At 49.9% G+C, this 7,554-nt stretch overlaps 1 protein-coding gene across 5 annotated transcripts in view; it reads right to left on the reverse strand.

Moving 5' to 3' along the window:
* Positions 1-7,554, reverse strand: part of LOC105473173 (mitofusin 2) — a 31,031-nt gene extending 23,477 nt beyond the window's left edge. Inside the window, exons 1-3 of one of the 5 annotated variants that reach the window (XM_011726822.3) lie at positions 7,402-7,554; positions 5,788-5,932; positions 5,305-5,372 (exon numbers count right to left, since the gene is read on the reverse strand). The gene's annotated coding sequence lies outside the window, so the exon portion shown is untranslated. Of the gene's footprint in view, positions 1-5,304; positions 5,373-5,787; positions 5,933-6,052; positions 6,097-7,401 lie in introns of all 5 variants that reach the window. The other 4 variants (XM_011726821.3, XM_011726820.2, XM_024790140.2 and 1 more) reach the window with 4 other exon arrangements.

The raw sequence follows: 7,554 nt of genomic DNA on the forward strand, positions 1-7,554 counted from the left end.
CAGGAGTTTGGGCTGTAGTGACCTATGATTGGTCCACTGCACTCTAGCCTGGGAGACAGAGCAAGACCACATAAAAACACTACTGGTTAGGGGGCGGGTTCAGTGGCTTATACCTGTAATCCCAGCACTTTGAGAGGCCAAGGCAGGCAGATCGCTTGACCTTAGGAGTTTGAGACCAGCCTAGGCAACACAGGATCCCCGTCTCTATTTAAAAAAAAAAAAACCAGCCGGGCATGGTGGATCATGCCTGTAATCCCAGCACTTTGGGAGGCTGAGACAGGTGGATCACAAGGTCAAGAGTTCAAGACCAGCCTGGCCAACATGATGAAACCCCATCTCTACTAAAAATACAAAAAAATTTAGCCGGTTGTGGTGGCGGCCGTGTATAATTCCAGTTACTTGGGAAGCTGAAGTAGAGAATTGCTTGAACCTGAGAGGCGGAGCCCTCCCAGCCCAGCCCTCCCACTATGCCCCACCTCTTTTGACCTTTGACCAAAGACCTCTAGGACTTTGGAGTCAAGTCTCATGACCTCTAAAATGTTATTCTTATATGAAAAGATAAGCTACAAAGATGTGTGGGATTGAATGAGAGCAAGAGATAGTCACACAAAAATAGACTGTGATAATATGGCCGGGTGCGGTGGCTCACACCTGTAATCCCAGCACTTTGGGAGGCTGAAGTGGGTGGATCACTTGCGGTCAGGAGTTTAAGCCCAGCCTGGCCAACATGGTGAAGCCCTGTCTCTACAAAAAATACAAAAATTAGTCGGGTGTGGTGGTGCATGCCCGTAATCCTAGCTACTCAGGAGGATGAGTGAGACAGAAGAATCGCTTGAACCTGGGAGGTGGAGGTTGTAGTGAGCTGAGATTGCACCACTGCACTCCAGCCTGGGTGACAGAGTGAGACTCTGTCTCAAAAAAAAAAAAAAAAAAAAAAAAGACTTACAATAAACAAAGTGTTGGGCCGGGCGCAGTGGCTCAGAAATGTTGGGCCGGGCGCGATGGCTCATGCCTGTAATCCCAGCACTCTGGGAGGATGAGGTGGGTGAATCATTTGAGGTCAGGAGTTCAAGACCAGCCTGACCAACATGGTGAAACCCCACCTCGACTAAAAATACAAAAATTAGCCAGGCATGGTGGCAGGCACCTGTAATACCAGCTACTCGGGAGGTCGAGGCACGAGAATTATTTGAACCGGGGAGGTGGAAGTTGCAGTGATCTAAGATCGCGCCATTGCACTCCAGCCTGAGTGATAGAGCAAGACTCTATCTCAAAAAAAAAAAAAAAAAGCTCAAAAAGAGGCAGACACACCAGAAGGTAGTGTCCAGGGTAAGACTGGGAATTCTGACCCCAAAAGTAGATCCCTGCCAGGTCCCTCAGAGTTCCCACGGTGGCGAAAGGTACTTCTTGAGCAGAGCCCACCGATCCTAGGAAGTCAAAGGGCAAAGGCCCTCCTGGATGAGGGGGCGTGTGCACAGCTGACTGTGCCTGAGTCTGTCACTGCCTCCCCAGCCACCCTAATCTTAGGGCCCTCAGTTCTCCACCCAGCAGCAAGCTCACTCTCTCTAGACGAGAAATGAGGTGTTGCTCCCGAGCAAGCACACGAGGAACTTCCAAATGGGACCAAAGTATGTTGCAGAAGGTCCTGAAAAGCAGAAAGAACACCCAGAAGAGGTACATGAAGACCAAATGCCACAACGGACGTTTAGGAACTAACCATCCCAAAGAGTGGGCAGAAGACAGACCGACCCAAAGTGGGATAGGGACCCACATGTGTGCCCAAACCAACAAGTTCTTGTGCAATGTTAATGATTCCTCTGGAGATGAGGGAAGGAAGTGACCCCACTTCCGTTTCTACATTCCTCCTCAGCATGACGCCACAGCTATGAGAGATGTCTTCTCAGCATGGAAGCCATATGTGCAGGGCTTAAAGACAGTACAGCTCTGAGGAAGGAAACTGCAAAGAAAATGCTACTCTCACTCTTCCAAAGCAGCAAAGGAAAAGTGCACTGAAATCAGGCTTGCCATGGCCTGGCAGATCAGACTGTTCGAGAAAGAGGGGATGTGGCAGGCACAAGAGGAAAGCCACCCAAAAGGAAAAGAAAAGAGATCAGGGGCCAGGCACGGTGGCTCATGTCTGTAATTCCAGCACTTTGGGAAGCCGAGGCAGGCAGCTCACCTAAGGTCAGGAGTTCAAGACCAGCCTGGCCAACATGGTGAAACCCCATCTCTACTAAAAATACAAAAAATTAGCTGGGTGTGGTGGCGCATGCCTGTAGTCCCAGCCACTCCAGAGGCCGAGGCAGGAGAACCACTTGAACCTGGGAGGTGGAAGTTGCAGTGAGCTAAGATCTCACCACTGTGCTCCAGCCTGGGTGACAGAGCGAGAGTCTCTCTCTTAAAAAAAAATGAAAAAAAAAAAAAAAGAAAAAAAAAGGGATCAGGGATGGGGCATGGTATAGTACTACCTATGACAGGTTTTGTAATCAGGCAAAGCCAGGTTCAAATTGTGACTATATTATTTCTGGGCTGCTGAAACTTAAGCAAGTTATTTCATCACAGAACCTTGGTTTCTTCATGTGTACAACAAACAAGACACCTATTGCAGAGAAAAACTGTCTCAAACTGTCTTTTTTCTCTACTCTCACACCATAATCATCAACACAAGAGACTTCTGTGACCAAATGTGAGGGGGTTTCTTCCCCACCCCAAGCAGCGGACACCAGCTGGGTGTCCTCTCACTCAGTTCTCACACTGTCTACCTGGAGAGAGTGTCAGATCCCACGGGGTGAGGGCTCAGTCCCCAGGACTGCCCCACCTCTCCACCACCACGCCTCAAACATACCAGTCGCAAGTCTGGGCCTCCAGAACTTCTGACCGACTGGCTTTAGGCTGAGGTTCCCATGACCCCCTCTTTGAGTTTGATTAATTTGATGGAGCAGCTTATCTAACCCAGGGAAACACTTATGTTTACTGGGTTATGAGGGCTATCGCAAAGGATACAGATAAAGAAATGCTTAGGACGAGGTACGGGGGAAGAGGCGTGTAGCTTCTGTGCCCTCCCTAAGCAGGCCTCTCTCCAGGAACCTCCGCATGTTCCGGTATTTGCAAGCTCCCTGAACTCTGTCCTCTTGGATTTTTATGGAAGCTTCATGACATCAGCATTCCTTCCCCCAGGATACAGGATCCAACCCTCTCAGGGGAGGGTTTTAAGGCCCACAGTCAGAAAGGTGGGGAAAGATTAGGGTGGAAGGAGAGCAGGAGAAGGTCAGAGGCCTGCCCCGAGGCCTACCACATCTAACATTATAACATGAAACCAGAACAAGGGCTATAGATAGGAGTTACAGGCCTGGGTCCGTGGATGAAACCCATATCCTCACACCATAATACCATCTCAACTGTGAGAAGACTAAAGCTGATGATGCAAGCAACGTGCTTCACATACAGTAAGAGCTAAAAGCAGCTTTACATGTTATAAAGCAGTAACAACAAACTCTACCAGCAAGATCACAAGACTCTCTCCATGAAAATCCAGCCTTCAGGGAGGGCAGAGGCAAGTCTGCCAACTCACCCCACACACACCACTCCCTTATCCGCTACCACGGAGATCAAATACACAGGTCAGCTGGGGAAGGATCAGCGATACCCCACCCCAGAAGTGACTTGCTGCAGGAAGCAAGTTCCCCACTATCAGGAGCAGATGCCTTTAAGTTCTGGTCAATGTTTGCAAGCCCAGGGGATATAAAACCAAAAGCATTAGTGCTCACTAACTGCAAGACTTAACAGCGTGTACACCAGTAGAAGCTTGGGAGCTCCAGGTTACAAGGTCTGCTAGGAGCACAGCCGATCCAGAAGCCTCCCTGCTCTCACCAATAACCAACCTGCAGCAGCCTCCAAACCCCTGGCGTAAAACCTACCGTCAACCCCTCCAAACTCTGCCTGATTTATCTGGCTCTGCTAACTTGCAAGCTAAGATTCCACATTTGTGTTGCATGAGCTGCTTTCTGCCTGGAGTCCCCCTTCCTTTTCCACCCATTTGGCATACTCCTACTGTCCTTCTACACCCAACTCAAGTGTCACTCCCTCCATGAAGCCTCCTCTGATGCCTCATAGAGAACAAACAACATCACAGACCTGGTTTTTGTCACATCCTGTGTCCCCCAATTATCTCAAGGCTTTGACTGCTGACTCCCTACTCCTCCAGAGTGATGCGGGGCAGCTGGGTTCCTGCTCCTCCTCTGGAAAGCCTTGATAATCTCTGCTTCACCACAGAGCTCGTCGCCACAGGCACGTGGGGACCATCCCACAAGCATAGCCTGAGAGCCTGGCTCCAGTATCAGTTACACACTAAGCGTCACACTTCAAGCTGTGACTGCCTCATAAGTGCTCTGGAGATTACAGTTTTGGATAGTCTCTGGCAGCACTTCCCAAAGTGTGGTCCACAGAACTCTACTTGCACCCAATATTCCACCTAAAGAAGGTTCAATAGTAGAATCAGTTTGTAAAACACCATACGCTACTATTCCCCGCAGTGGAGCACACCAGCACAGCAAAGAGTTTGTGAAGGAAGGCTTGTTGTAAAGACACTAGTTTAACTGTATTGAATTCAGCATTTCACAAATATATTCAATTAAAAAACCCTTCTGTGTAATAGTTTTTAAAATCCCGGGCCAGGTGCGGTAGCTCACGCCTATAATCCCAGAACTTTGGGAGGCCGAGGTGGGCGGATCACGAGGTCAGGAGATCGAGACCATCCTGGCTAACACAGTGAAACCCTGTTTCCACTAAAAATACAAAAAATTAGCCGGGCGTGGTGGTGGGCGCCTATAGTCCCAGCTACTCGGGAGGCTGAGGCAGGAGAATGGCGTGAACCCGGGAGGTGGAGCTTGCAGTGAGCCGAGATTGTGCCACTGCACGCCAGCCTGGGCGACAGAGCAAGACTCCATCTCAAAAATAAAATAAAATAAATAAAAAATAAAAATAAAAAATAAAATAAAATAAAATAAAAAACCCGAGGATAACGCTTTAGGGAAAGGCCCATTCTTTCTGGTACTCTCTCACTCCTACCCCCAAAAAGTGCGCCGGGGCACAGTACTGACAAATATTAACCTAAGACCAGAAATGAACCTAGTTCTAAATGGAAACTGCTATTAGCCCTCCAAGGTGGTCCAAAGTTTTGCCTCAACCTAGGCTATCAGTCACGGAGTATTAGGTATCTTGGGAGTAGAGACAACAGTAGCAAAATTCACTGCAAGGTGTGTTTGGATCCCAAGCACAGTCCCTGAATCCACACCACCTCCTTACCCAGTGTTATGTACAGCAACTCCTAGCAGGGAAAATAAAATGGATCCACGGATCGTCTGCTGGCACAACTGGAAAAGAGGAGAAGCTGAGAAATCGAAACAAAAGAGGATACAGGGTAAAGGGGACAAAGTAGAATCTTAGAAGAGCAGTGACAAGGAGCCAATCTGTGCTGGGCAGAGACGGGGAAGAGCCAGCACTGCAGAGAAGACCAAATGAGGGAGACACAGACTAATTCTTCGGGGAGCCCAAGAGATCCCAGCCACTTCCTGAACTGTCAACTTTTAAACAGGCTCTCTAAGCAACCAGCGAAATCCTTCACGGAAGTAGAAAAGAGATACAGCAGTTTTTCAACAGAAGTTAGAAAGCTGTGGCTCTATACAAAGAGGATGCCATCCAAGAGACTTGCCACCAGAGGTCCAGGAGAGCATGCCCCTGTCCACTCATCTCAAATCCAGGGTGCCAGAAGTCACAGCTACTACTCACTTTTTTGGATGGTGAGAGATCTTCACAAGGTAGGCATCATGGACATGGCTGGAGTCCAAAAGACAAAAAGATTCTGAGTTCTCTTCTGTCTTGTCTCAGGTTGAGGTTGGTTATTGATTGACTGTGTTGACTCCACCAGTCCTGACTTATTAGAAAAGAAAAGGGAGATAGATCAGGTGTCCTCCCCCCAAAAAAAAACACTGGTGTACAAAACATGTCTAATCAGGTTTCAAGCCAAACAAACTCATCCCTGAGGGAAGCTTACTCATTGAGGTATTGTGGAGTTGCACCGGCATGTGAGGAAGTGCCCTGGGGAAAAAAACGCAAGGTGTGGGACCAATCCTGGCTATGCACAAACATGTGTTCTGCCATGTGCGGGTTTGAGGCACCAGGGAGGTCCCTGCAGGAGCCCTGAGAAAGGTACATCTAGAGAGGGGAGAGGAGGACAGAGCAAAACCAGGAAAAAAACTGGGATTGAGGATTGTGGAACAGCTGATTACTGAGCAACAGAAGAACTGACTGAAAGCCAATGTATTCAGCTACTGTGAAGTATCTCACTTAATTATCAATTCTATGGGGCAAACAGAGGGCTGGAATACTTGAGGATTTATAGACTGTTAGTCGATTGTCTAAGCTGGGATTTGAAATATTAGCTCCCTTTGACTCCAAAGCTCCTGGAGTGCAGTGGTGCGATCTCAGTTCAACCTCCGCTTCCCGGGTTCAAGCGATTCTCCTGCCTCAGCCTCCTGAGTAGCTGGGATTACAGGCGTGTGCCAGCAAGCCTGGCTAATTTTTGTTTTTGGTACAGACGGGGTTTCACCATGTTGACCAGGCTGGTCTCGAACTCCTGACCTCAGGTGATCCACCCGCCTCCGCCTTCCAAAGTGCTGGGATTACAGGTGTGATCCACTGCGACCGGCCTCCTTCCTTGTTTAACTACATTGAGCTGCCTTCCTCCCCCAAGCCCTAAACCTTGGGACACCAGAGGCGGATAACCAGAGCCTTTTTCTGGGTAGAAGAGAGATGAGAATTTAAAGAAAGAGGGCAATGAAGGAGTACGAGAGGGGGTAACGGGCAGTTCTGCCTTCGTGCGTCTAAACAGCTATTTATTCAACATTTTCTGTGTGCCTTCTGTATGTGTGTCAGGCGCCACGTTAGGAATGGATAAGAAATAGTCCTGCCCTCCAGGGCCTTAGAGTCCGGTGAGAAGTCATACAAGTAAACAGGGTTGAACGAGAGGGTAGTAAGTGTCCAAAGTGGGGAGGGCAGGGCGCTCCCGCGGTGAACGTGGACACCTATCAGGTGCTGAGTAAATGCTGGCAAAATGAAGACTGGATGAAAAACAGAAAAGCGGCAGGGGTAGAACGTTGCCGTGAAGGGTGGAAAGGCGGGGACAATGAGAAGCTACAGGACAGCCCACCTCCCAGTCCCAGGTCCCGTGGCCCGCCCCCTCCTCTCAGGGCCTGCGGCGAGGCCTGAGAGTGGGGACCCCCCGCTTGACTGCATCTCAGACCCCCGTGGCCCCAGAATCCCGTCGGCCTACGCCGAGCTGCTCAGGACTTGCCCGGCCGGGCCGGGCCAGTCCCCGCCACCCCGGCTTGCTCGCCCTCTCACCTTCACCTTCCCGGCCTCGCGGTGGCCATCACACTCACTACGTCACCAACAAGCGCCACCGCGGGGGGAGCCGGGAGGAGGGAAAGGGACGCGCGCGTCACCAGTCGCCTCAGGATTGCCCCTCGACCCGGATGAGCTGGTGGACCCTGAGCC

The sequence above is a fragment of the Macaca nemestrina genome, chromosome 1, assembly GCF_043159975.1.
Source record: "Macaca nemestrina isolate mMacNem1 chromosome 1, mMacNem.hap1, whole genome shotgun sequence".
NCBI classification, from domain to species: domain Eukaryota; kingdom Metazoa; phylum Chordata; class Mammalia; order Primates; family Cercopithecidae; genus Macaca; species Macaca nemestrina.